The 13,238-nt window shown below is 35.5% G+C and overlaps 2 protein-coding genes across 3 annotated transcripts in view; one reads left to right on the forward strand and one right to left on the reverse strand.

The window, feature by feature from the left end:
* LOC136834094 (heterogeneous nuclear ribonucleoprotein R-like) overlaps positions 1-13,238 on the reverse strand; it is a 711,768-nt gene that overhangs the window by 529,928 nt on the left and 168,602 nt on the right. The gene's annotated exons all lie outside the window — the stretch shown is intronic.
* The window catches only part of LOC136833982 (chaoptin), a 207,126-nt gene that overhangs the window by 95,660 nt on the left and 98,228 nt on the right, over positions 1-13,238 (forward strand). For both annotated transcript variants that reach the window (XM_067096255.1, XM_067096263.1), the window contains exon 2: positions 6,484-6,542. The gene's annotated coding sequence lies outside the window, so the exon portion shown is untranslated. The remainder of the gene's footprint in view (positions 1-6,483; positions 6,543-13,238) is intronic.

Below are 13,238 nucleotides of genomic sequence, written 5' to 3' on the forward strand. Positions count from 1 at the left end.
AATATAAAATTGAAATTTGTCTTTTCTGGGAGAAACTGGCTGATGTTTGGAAATACGTGCCTGAGATCATAGAAAGCTGCGTTTTCATGACAAAAACATGCCCATTGTAATATACTGCTGAAAAATACTGACCATAGCATGGACTTCAGCAACAGTTCGGTCATTTATAAAGGCAACAATAACAAAAGACAAGAATAGCCGAAGGTGTGCAGGTAAATTCCATACCCATAGTGAATGGCAGCAAGCCCTACCTTCAGTTAGACTAAATAGCAGACAAGTCATCGGAGAAATGTTTTTAGATGACTTTGAAAGAATACAGATCCCTTCTGTAATGATAAACAGTACCTGATACATTTCTTTATATTCATTACGTCTCTCAAAAAAAAAAAAAAAAAAAAAAAAAAAAAAAAAAAAAAAAAAAAATTACGGCTGGACTTTCCAATACGCTTAAGAGTTTGTTATATTTTTTTTACCAGTACGTCTTCAATACTCTAATTCTTATGGCTGTAATTAATCAGCATTATTATTATTATTAATCAGCATTATTATTATTATATTGTTATTATTATTATTATTAGTTATAGCATTTGCGCATTACATTTACTTTGGAGTAAGAAGCCCTTTCCATTTCTAAACGTGGTGCTTGGGAAAGGAGGCTAATGAAAGGTGAATCTACTCTAATTCTTAAGGCTGTAATTAATCAGCATTATTATTATTATTATTATTATTATTATTATTATTATCTGTTATAGCATTTGCGCATTACATTTACTTTGGAGTAAGAAGCCCTTTCCATTTCTAAACGTGGTGCTTGGGAAAGGAGGCTAATGAAAGGTGAATCTAATCTTTATGAATACATGACTCATTAAAGCACCCTTGATAGTCACGATGCTTCCCGCGTATTCTATTCTTTCCCCGATATCCTATGCCATGATACAAGACTACTTGGCTGCGACGTTCCCCAATATCTAATGCAGAGATTTAAAGCTTTCGTGTGTATGGGATGAGCCTTGTGGGAGTCTCCTAGACTTCATTCATTCGACCACAGTACACTGACGTTCTTCTTTTTCTTCATCCTTTTTTCCTATTTTCATATTTCTCGTCTTTTTCTCTAAAGTTCTTGATTTTCTCTGCTTCCACCTCGTCCACATATTCTCTTTTCTCTTTTTCTTTCTTTCTCTCTTTTGTCTTCTTTTTCCACTCTTCATCTTTCTCATAATTCTTGCCTAGTCCTTCAAATGACTACTCTTCTACGTATTCATTCTCTTCCTTTTCTTAATCTTACTTTCGTCTTTTTCTTAACTCCTGCCCTTTTTTTCTTCTCTCCTTTCTTTTTCTTCCTCAAACTACTTTCCCCTCTTCCTATCTTTAACTTCCTTCTCTTCGCTTCCATTTTCCCTTCGCTCCTTTTGTTTATTTTTTTTTCTTGCCTTTTTATTTATCTTCTCTTTTTGCCTCTTTTCCTCTCTCTCCCGAGGTTCTCTTTCTCTTTGGTTTATTTTTCGTTTTCAGTCTGTCTTCCATTCTTTTTATTATCTTTCTTGCTTCATCTTTTAATCCTGCTCCCCTCCTGTTCGTCTTTACTGTCAAATCCCTTCCTAGTCTCGTGTCTTCTTTTTTTTTTTTTATTCTTGTCACGTTTTCCCGTTTGTTACGGTGACGTCCACGCCCATGTTGTCTTCAACGCCGAGCATGGCTAATTAGGTATTGGCGTTGGTGAGGTCAACTTTCAGAGCCATGAGGTCTAGGTCATTTCTTCAAAAGCATCTTGGGTCATGGGTCGCTCTGCTACTTCTCTGGGACTTTTCATGTGGACTGGCTCCTAAGAAAATTACAGTATATTAGATTAGCAGAATGGAAGGCAATATTTTCCTCCGTGACTCTTTTTTTATTTTCAAGACTTCGTCATACGAAGTTTGTGCTTTATAATCACCCTTTTTTGCACTGCCTAGGTGACTGGAAATTTCATTACGTTAGGAAACTGGGTTCACATTGTCAACAAAATTTCCAAGTAGCCTACCAGAGATAGGATCATAAAGCTCTCACATATATCAACGCTTGCAGCAATCCTTTATGAAAATGCTAAATCTTGTACAACGACAACAAAGACTTACATACCATGCATTTCCTGCGCAAAATGTACTTAAAGCAAACTTGAAATAACAGCCAAAACACTCATAAATGGATCTGCAAGTCCCAGTTACCTTAGAACACCTTAGAGCAAACATCTACAATTGTCAGGGGACCCCTCAAAAGGCTTGCTGTTAATACAAGGTCACAAGCAAGGTTACGTGTAATAACCCGTTGTGTGCGGTAGATAATCTGTTATGTAATTTCTGCTGTAACTGCGGCTCTGTTCTCCACCTTGGTAACCGTTCTCTAAACTAAAAATGGAGATGATGTTGGGTGTAAGAGAATATTTCATTGCTGCTATTAGGCGAGTAAACATAATATTTCTTGTGTATGTAGAGGGGAAGGTATTTTTTCTCATGGTTGTGGGTTTTTATTTGTATTCCAACGCATCAGGTTGTGCAAAGCACGAAAGGCCCCCCACATTCTCTCTCTCTCTCTCTCTCTCAAACACACACGCTCACACACAAATACATACATTTATGAACTTCTATGTGTATATCTAAACTACATTTATATATACATACACATACACAGGCACAATTAGAAAGGCATGTGGAACGGGGTGCCTAAAGCCCCATCGTGTTTATGTGCGTGAACATAAGCATATATTTGTATGTTTATTGTTTATAATACTACCGTTGTCTGATAATTATTTCCGACTCCTGCAGGTATTAGAGAGAGAGAGAGAGAGAGAGAGAGAGAGAGAGAGAGAGAGAGAGAGAGAGAGAGAGAGAACGGGTTGGATGACAGTAAGCTTTACAAATGGAAGATTTAAGGCATAGGCGATTATCTAAGCGAAAGCTTTAGTTATGATCTTCATGCAACTAAAACTTTTGGTTCAGATGTGTAACTGATGTGGTAGGAACTAAAACTGTGCACATAGAATTTTTAAAAATTACAATTACTCTAACAGAACCTCAGCTTTGTTTATGGATTATATGACATGTAATCAAGCTTCTATCCAACTGTGAAAATCTCTTATCGACCATGAGTACAGGAAAGGCACGCGTTCTTTTGAGGTCAGGTTTTCAGAACCATTTTGATCCAAGGTCTAGACCTTGATATGATCAATGGCCTAGGACGTATGGTGAAAGGCACTTCACCATATGTCCTTTCCCCCAAGGATCAATCAAGTATGACTAAACACCCTTAGTCTACTCTATCCAGCGCCAGAATTGTCCATCACTTCTTGTGATTTTCCAATAGTTCGTCTTGAAAACAATTTAAGTTTTTACTGACTTAAAGGACATTACTCATTCTTTTAGCCAACCTCTCGTACATGATGAATTGCAAGAACATTTCAAAATTTTATGATTTATGCTTTTTTTTTGTGGATCAAAAAAGGAAAGTGTTGATGATAAATCTCTCAGTGTTATAGTTTGAGAACTTTGATAAGTCTCTCAGTGTTATAGTTTGAGAACTTTGATAAGTCTCTCAGTGTTATAGTTTGAGAACTTTTACCGTCAATAATTAGGCAAGATGATGGGTCATTTTTTCTCATGAGCTGCAGTCATATTTGGCCCTTTCCTTTTTTTATCATACTTGGTTCAAATTTGGGAAATAAAGTTATACTCTTTCTCTATCCTTATATATACACATCTATAATATATCTATTTTATATATATACGTATATATATATATATATATATATATATACAATACGTATGCATATACATATACATGTGTATATTTACATATGTATGTGTGCATGTGAATATATATATATATATATATATATATATATATATATATATATATATATATATATATATATATATATATAGTTAGTTTTTGTGTTTGTCAGTTTGCTATCAAGATTGTGTGACAGCTATTTTTACTTATTATGGATATACTGTATTCCAGGGAACAATTCAGTCCGAATCTGGAACCAAAATTCTTTTTATGGTTTCGTTTATTGTTAGTCACAACTGTGTATGCAAGGAAAACAACAGTGTCTAATTACTTGTTAAAGAAAAAGTATAAACGCAGTGCTTATGTATGCAGCCTAATCATGCCGCAGAATCGTTGGAAAACATTCATGATGCTTGGGGTTTGGGTAATTGCTAAATGAAATGGGTGATTGCAATCTCTGATCGCCCCTTCTGTTTAATAATACTTATTATTACAATCATGAAGCATATTTTTTAATATTCGTTATGATAGTCTATTACAGCACTTCACGTTTACGAAGAAAAGATAGAAAAGTGAGATAATATATATATATATATATATATATATATATATATATATATATATATATATATATATTATATATATATATATATATATATATATATATATATATATATTATATATATATTTATGTGTTTGTATATATGTATGACATATATTTAATTTGTATATATGTATGTTTACATATATATATATATATATATATATATACATACATAATATATATATATATATATATATATATATATATATATATATATATATATATATATATATATATATTTGTCCAAAGGTTTCATCGTAGAGTTTCTGTTTATAGGAATCTTCCTGGTCAGCCGCTCTTAACTTATCAATGCAGTTCGCAACCACATCCGCCATCATCTGCCACAACTCCAAACTTCCCGGTGTAAGACGGGTGGGCGTATTTTTGTTAGGTGGTCTTTAGAGTCACTTTCGTTTTTTTTCAATAAGTGAAAAAAATATTAAAAGTTATCGATGTACAATAAAAGCAAGAAAAAATGATTGACTAATTGAGGCATTGGACAAATCAATCTGTAATTTATGTGAAGCAAAATGAAATACCACCTTAAGACGCTTGAATACGTTTCCCACATCCGCAACATTACAGGCTTAACGATTAGTGTTTCAAGTCGATCGCCTCATGATGAGTACCTCCTTGAATTCTTGCATTTTTGTGACCTGCTGACATGGGACATGGCATCTGTTTCACGTTACCCGATAGGCCTCAGAGATAAACCGTCAGTGATATAAATGCTCGAACATGTCCATGCAATACAGGACTATTGGTGAAACGTTGTAGCTTCAAGTATTCCTCCCCTCCACCCCCCATAAAAATATGGAACCGTTTGCTTGCTTGAAAAAAATGGTGTGACACATAAATATATTTGGCGACATTGTACGTTGTCAATCATTCTACCGATATCAGTAACGGTCTGACTTTTTTATGAATCTTACCAAAATTATTAGATGACATGTTGAAGGGACACTGTAAAAGAAATTATGCTTTGGTGTATAGCACATATATTTGTTACTGTCGCACGCAAATTGTTATTCGATATAAAATCGTGTAGACATCCCGGGATTATATATGTAATCAACGGATAGGTTTGCTTAAAAAGCAAATGGGTGTCACAGACTACGTACACACACAAAACAAAGCCACTACAACACCTTCTAAAAACATAACAAACATCTCACACGTCTCGAACTCTCGCCCTACCCGCGCAACAACTTCTCGCTGCTGGGAAGATAGGGCGTTGGGTCGGGTATGATACATGAAACATACGCTACCGGGGTCTAAGCGATGTCAGGCAGGGCAGCCGATCGAGACTACAGGTCTACCCCAAAGCCAAATCAAAAGTCCTTCAAAAGAAGGTATCGTGCTTACCCCATACAAAAATGGGAAAAAGCACGTTAAAAGAAGAAGATAAAATTTACACAGAATCCGCGAACTTTGAGAGAGAGAGAGAGAGAGAGAGAGAGAGAGAGAGAGAGAGAGAGAGAGAGAGAATTTCGTTCGAGGAGACATAATATCATGATGTGAGTATGGATTTAATTGCAGTGCCGTAAACATCAAGGAATGCTGTGCGATTGCTCTTTCATGAGAGGCAAGTGGATTACTTTCGCCGTATCAACTTTTATTGCAGTACAACTGTCAACCACGTCTTGGATTTTTATGTCATTTTCGTAATAGGAGGCGTATAATTCGTGCGTACTTTTACCAGAAGTTTATTGGGGGTGATATATTGAGTGTGACTTTCAGTTTTCACTTGATTTCCTTAGTGCTCTCTCTCTCTCCAATAATAAATATCCCTGGGTTACTCATTACAACGGAACCATTATACGTCAAAGAAAGTAAATTATTATCGAAATTTGTGGCCGCAGATTTTTAGCATTTATAAGCTGTATCTCTGCCTTATTCTCTGTCTCACTCTGTTCTCTCATACATACTGTACATATACCTACAAGCACACACACACGTATAATATATGTACATACATATGTCTGTGTATATATACATATATGTATATGTGTGCGTGTTGCTTAATCAGCTCTTAGATTTTGACATTTAGCCAATTGCATGAGAATTGTTGGCATATTTTAAATTAATATTAACCATTTTTTTCTTCTCCACAGAAGCCTTATCGTCCTCCAGTGGAAGCAGCCTCACTATTCGCCCTCTCCATCTTCCTGAGGTCTGTAGACAGAACATTTTTCTCATTTATTTATTTATCCGAATTACCTGTAGATTTTTAGCTTTGCTTTCATCATCTTATATTAAATTCTCTCTTTTCTTTCGTCTAGGAATATATAACGTTTTTTTCTTTTAAGATACGTGTGTATCGCTTCTTTTCCCCATCCACTTTTTTCTTTGGGAACTGGCTACGATAGGGCATTGGTTTGCCAGTTCCAGTGACCTTTTCTCATAACAAATAATCCGTAGGTATGGTTTTTTATGTAATTTGTCACTTTCATCTTTTAAATGCTTCGGTGTAGCATGAAATTATCATTGAGTAACTAGAAACATTTCCTTATAATCTGTTACCTACGTTGTATCTACTTATAACTGCATTTAAACGATTTGTGATAAAATTATGTTAATAGCAGTTTTTTTTATTATATAGATGTGTGTTTATTTTTTACTACTTTGTTTATGTACATATTTTTAACGTTTTGCCTGTTTCTGATTATAAACCAAATTCAGTATTTGCAAGCCCATTTCCTCATGGAGTTACTAAACACGCGAGTCTCAACATTCACTTTTAAGAAATATGGCGAAAAACCATTGCTTTAACAACACGTAAAAATAAAAAAAAAATAAAAAAAAAATTGAAAAGTGAAAAGTGCATTAACAATATTAGAAAGAAACTTTCCTTCAGCAGGTCGTTTGTCGTTCTTAAATGTATTAGAAACCTCCGTTTCTCTTAAGAAAGTATATTTCTCCTGGCATATAAAATACTTCTCCAGTAAGAATCGATCTCACTAAATTCTTAAGCTGATGTTCAGTCAAATCTTTGTCGAAAAAATGAAGAATTTTACCTCCAAAGTAGGTAGCAATATTCATACCGGAATTGTAAACTTTCTAAGTGTTCTAGATTTTGCGCGCGCTGCTCTTTCTTGTAAATATTATCTCCTTTCACCTACTTTCTGTTTGTCTTCAGCTTTTTTTATATTCTTTCGTCTCCTGAATTTTAACTTTATTTTTAATTTACGCTTTATTTTTTGTCATTGCCTTTGTTTCATATCTGCCTGTTATCGTCATTTTGCTGTCTTTAACTATGCTTTGTTTTTATTCACCATCTTCTTTTCGGTCTTTAGTTCCTGCTTTTTTTTTTATTCACCATCTTCTTTTTGGTCTTTAGTTCCTAATTTTTATAGCGAAACCAGTTTTACATTCGCATCAAGAAACACAAACAGACGGATAAATGCGTTTTTATAGTTCACCTATCTTTAATACAATGATTTTATTATTTCAAAAAGTTTTCTCAGCTTCACATACAGTTTTCGAAGCTACACCTACATTAGTCTCGACTTTGCTAGAAAAAAAAAAGCCTGCGTCAGAAAGAGAAAAGCAGAAAGTCATAGATTTGAGAGATTTCTTGCATAGAATGACTGAATATACAATATGTGCCGCAGAAGGAAAATGATGCCAGTAATTTACAAAGAAAGAAAGTCAGCAAACGAAAAAATATTCAGAAACCGAGACTGAAAATCAAGACCATTTCTTAGCAATTACAAATGATTTAAGTAATTACGAACGGACGCCTTCCGGATACCTGGTCGGTATTGCGGAACGAATCGACCCAAACATCTGTCATGTTGTTGGGCCGGATGTAGTATCGCGGTATACAGGAACTCACTCGAGACGGGAGGGATTCCTCCCTCATCACTGCTCTTCATTACCTCGCAATCTCATTGTTCTGTTACCCCTCATCCCTTCATTATTATTTCTTTATCCATTTTACTCTGTCCTACCGCTATTCCCGTGTCCCAGTTCATAATCACTAATCCTTCACTATTCTCCCTTACTTATTCCAATTATTATTCTCAAGATTGTTTTCCTGTCAGGATTCTCCACCAACCCCTCCCAATTAAAATATACAATTCCTTTATTTCCAGTTAACCTGCCACTATTCTTTCGCCTTTATTCACTTAAAGTATCTGTATTTCCATGTAACTTATTATACTGTCTTTCCATCCAATTAAGTACATATGTCTCCCTGGCCCCATAATTCCCTACTTTATTGCTCCAGTCACATTTCCTCCCCCTTTACCATTACCCTAAAGCTGCCATTATCCTTTGACATGCGTAATGACTTCATAGAAAGTAGTAGCCAGTGACCGGATTTCTAAAACCCCCGAGGGAATAACATTTGTCATTTGAAGGCCCGGATTCATTGACGTTCCTGCCGTGCCTCTGGAATGTCCAGTCATTTTCTTTAGGCCTCTGTGACCTTGAAGGTTAGTTTCTCGAATACTGCTTTGCGGAGGTGGGGAATTGGGTTACCCAGTGCCATCTTTCCGTAATAGTTAATGATTTTCTTAAGTTACATTTTCTTGTTTTGCATTTTAATTGTGTAGTAAAGAATTAATGTTCTTTTTGTTTTGTTATTACTGTTAAGGAGAGGATTGATGTCTAAGAAAACAAAACCCCAATGTGAGTGAATATTGTTGTAACTCCAAAACCAGTGTATTGTTTTTTGTGTTTATATTGTCTTTATTCGTAATCTTTTCTGGATATTTATGTTCTAAATAACGTAGGTAATTTCGTAGATAAGTATTTGAAGGACCATGAAGGGTGAAGAAAATCATTAGACAACCACCTTTGTCACCGCAGTTACCTAACCAATGTCATCTTACATATTTGCAAACATTTCTCGAAACATTCTTGAAGGAAACCAGTCATTAGGGTGTGATCGAAGTCGAACCCATCTGTCAGTTAAATGCTCATCATTATTTTTTTCTATTTCTCCAGTTACGCGGCCTAAGCGAAGGAACGAGCAACATACATTCTGTTGCATCACCGATGAGCTGGAAAGATTATATTTTAGGTAATTTCTAAACCGATTTTTTTGCACGTTTCTGAAGTGCAGATATGAAGTGAATATGAAATTAGCAGATTGCTTCGATTTTGGGTTTTCGTGAAGCGGTTTGTCATGGATGTTGCTGCTTTTCTGTAAATGCGAAAGAGACCATGCCAGTCGTTTGTGGTAGTACACGCATACTACATTACATGTTACGCCAAATTCAGGTCATTTATGTTTTAATACCACGTAAAATGTATTTTTTCATATCTGGTACCACTTACACTGATATTCACGCACAGCTTATATCTCCGTTTATACACGTTAATTGTAGTTAATTACTTAGCCAATAAAATTATTGCAATACTATCTGTTCACTTGATATTCACGTACACGGACTTTCGTTACGCTCTATGAACGCTTTGCTAATAGAATGAAATATTTACCAAACCAAAGGAAAAATTAAACTTGACCTTTCCTCGTAAACTTCCTGATTTACTTAGACACAAAATTTCTCTAGATATTGATTAATGACTTGATTTTTATCTCCGTTTCTTTAAGCAATGACAACATCTTTAACGAATCAGGGAAAATGTAACTCTTGGTTTATGCACCGAGACATTTTCTCAACCTCTGTAAGTTTTGGTATATTATTTGAAACACGAGCATCTGTTTCCCCAGACATCTCTTTAAATGATTTAGCTAACCTAAAACTGCACTAACTCATAACAGCCTGATTTCCCCTGCACTTGCAGTTGACTTGCAATTACTCATGTCGGAAATGGCCGAGTACCGTAACTAAAAAGGGAGTCATTTGAATAATTGAAAGGCTCTTTTATCTCTTGTTAACTTCTTTGGCTTGCAAATGTTTATTGCAGCTACCCGGTGATTGCAGAGCCTTGGGGATGACTGTTCGTAAATCTTTCTGCGAATCCCATCCATATGTTATCGTTGCTTGGGAGGTCGTCCGTCAGTCCTTGCCTTTTGCTTATTCCTTGCTGTTTCTCATCCGCTTTTCGGCTAAGTAGTCTCCAATTATATAAAGCTCTCTCTCTCACACACAGCCAACTAGACTGAACATTCTCTGGATTGCCTTTGGCTGTTATAGTGTTGTTGAATGGGTAAACGTACATCACCCGTGGGGTTGCCGTATTGTATTAGAACCCCTACCTGACGGAGGAGTACGTGGAGCTGGTTGGGTGGCGAGTTTCATATCTATATTAACGCTTAACAACACTTTGTGTGCACTGGTGCAGCGGTTGAATATGATGGCTTTTGTTTTAGCATGAGAACTGAGTAAAAAGTTCCCATTAAGTTCAAGTTTTGCCAGCAAACTAATCCCACACCAGGCCTTCCAAACTAATCAGAGTCTCTACAGTCTACACACTTGCATTATACTGTACTCATACTGTTTATTTCTTTATTTTTTTGTGGTGGGGAAGAGGACTGTAGGTCGGGATGTCTTTTGATTTTGTATAAACTATACTACAGTGGAAGTACCAGCAGGTCAGAATTCATATCTGTTGTGCAGGAAAATTATTCTACCTTTATTTTTTCATTATCATTATCGAGTCACACACGCCATAAGAATTCTGGTAATACAGGAGCAACCCCGTTTCGAGATGTTTGAGATTTTGTTAGAATGCTGAGCATCTCAAGTTTGAAAATATTGCATTACTTCTGCTTCAGAGCAAAATCTAGAATATCGTTTCGTTTATATTAATCGAGAAAGTTCTAGAAACCGGTATCAAATCATTTGAAACCAAGCGGTAGGAGCAACGATAACTGTCCCGATTCTTAATATTGCAACTACCTTTGCTACTTCAAGAAATATTACTTATGTTGTGCATTCAGCCTATGCCATTTAACAAGCCTCTCCTCCTCGCATGTCATTTATGCTAGGGCGTTGGCCAGGTTCATGATCTCCATCGTGGGCTTCTGAACTTCCATCTCGTTCAAGTCACAGACTATTCGGTTTCTCAAAGTCACCACATGGCCGTGATACGTAGACGTCAATCTCAAAAAACTCCTTCCTGAACACTTTTTTATTGGTGGTGCCAAATCACAGTCGAACTCCACATATACAAAACTCGAATGTTCGCAGGAAGAATTATGACCTTGAGACCCCTGAGTCTGATAATTATAGAACTTGTATTCTCTGCCTCCACAAGAGTTTGCCTGAAAGATTAAATTTCAACCTTTTCTGCCACTGATCACAATGACCAAGTTCTCTGCTTCTTTGAAATATTTTTATAACCATCTGATGAGTACCGCATGCATTTATAGTAATGAAGTTTTCACAGTAAAAAATATTTATAAATGAAATGCAAGAAAAAGCGAATTTTGGTTTAGAGGCATTCAGTTAACATTTTCACAATATTAATTTTCCTTCGAACTAATCTTGAATTAGGGATTTCTTTTTTTTATAATTTTTTTAAGATTTAAAACACTACTAATTTTTATCAAAACTTCACACATCAGGGATTCTCTCTCTCTCTCTCTCCAGCCATTCATATTAATTTTTTATTTCATATGTGACTACCTTTTGCCTTGCAAGGACCTATTGACACCTATCCATACTTTATGATGATAATGTTTTAACCTTGGAATGTAAACGTTCATTCGCTAAATGAAATTATTTTATTCACTGTGAAGCACGTAATTTCTAAGAATATAAATGGCTCTTTTTTTTGTTATATATATATATATATATATGTGTGTGTGTGTGTGTGTGTGTGTGTGTGTGTGTGTGTGTATGTAATCAGTGCGTTTGTACTAAGAAATTAAGCAAAATATACCAATTATTTATATGTGCGTTTGAGAGGTGAGGTACGAGTAAGATTCGGAGTCTGTAGCTTTACTAATTTATTTACACAACATTCCAATAGGTCAAGGGCTCGTGCGAACCGCAATGTAGCTTCTAACCTCTGACAGGTAGAAACAGGGATTAATTACAAGCATTTGTGTTTGTACACAGAGAGAAATATGCATATAAAATGGTACAGGCTATTGGACTGAAGGTCATACATACATGGTTGGACAAGCGGAAGTGCAATATATACAATGGTGATAACACATAAAATGTGACAATGATAATAAGGAAGATGTATGTACGAAAGTCCTACGAGAGAAGTTGAGTTGTGTTTCTTTCGTCTAAGTGTTTCGTTCGCAGGTTCCTTGTCACAGAATAATGGTGGTCGCGGTGTAGGTGTGTGTCCACATGTATGTTATTATTATTACTATTATATTAAATTATCACCAAGTGCTGTGCAAGAGGGCTTTCTGTAGCTGCTGATATCTACACCATTCATTTTTTTAATCAAAAAGTCTGAAAAAAAGGAACCTGGTTCTCCTGTTTTCTCTCCATTTCAAAGGTAATATTTTGATGTTGCTTACTTATGTAAATTAAAAATTTTTCTGCCTCCTAGCTGAAAAAGACAAGTGTGTCATCTATGTACTTTTTGTAGTATACATCTTGTACTTTTCTATGAACTCTATGAACTCACAGGGACAGTTTTGATTTTTTTTTTAAGTTGTAGTTATTATCATTATTGGTGTACACTTTCTGGTTGAAAAATCTACAAGACGGACAAGGGTCCACATGATGCCCTAAGTACGAAAAACAGTACATATCAGATGGAAATAAAATGTAATACTGACAGTCAATAAAAACAAAATGAATTTGACTACAAACTTCTCCATTCCATTACGCACAGTAGTCCTTAACAAGGGAACATGGCGCAATCTTAATACAGTATATTTTCAACCAATCATCGTAACGAGTATGAATTTTGATGAACACGCTCCTCATGGCCTAATTCGTTCGTTTTATTACATCGCACTAAATCACCGAAACCTTGTTTTAGT

The sequence above is a fragment of the Macrobrachium rosenbergii genome, chromosome 4 (assembly GCF_040412425.1).
Source record: "Macrobrachium rosenbergii isolate ZJJX-2024 chromosome 4, ASM4041242v1, whole genome shotgun sequence".
NCBI lineage: Eukaryota > Metazoa > Arthropoda > Malacostraca > Decapoda > Palaemonidae > Macrobrachium > Macrobrachium rosenbergii.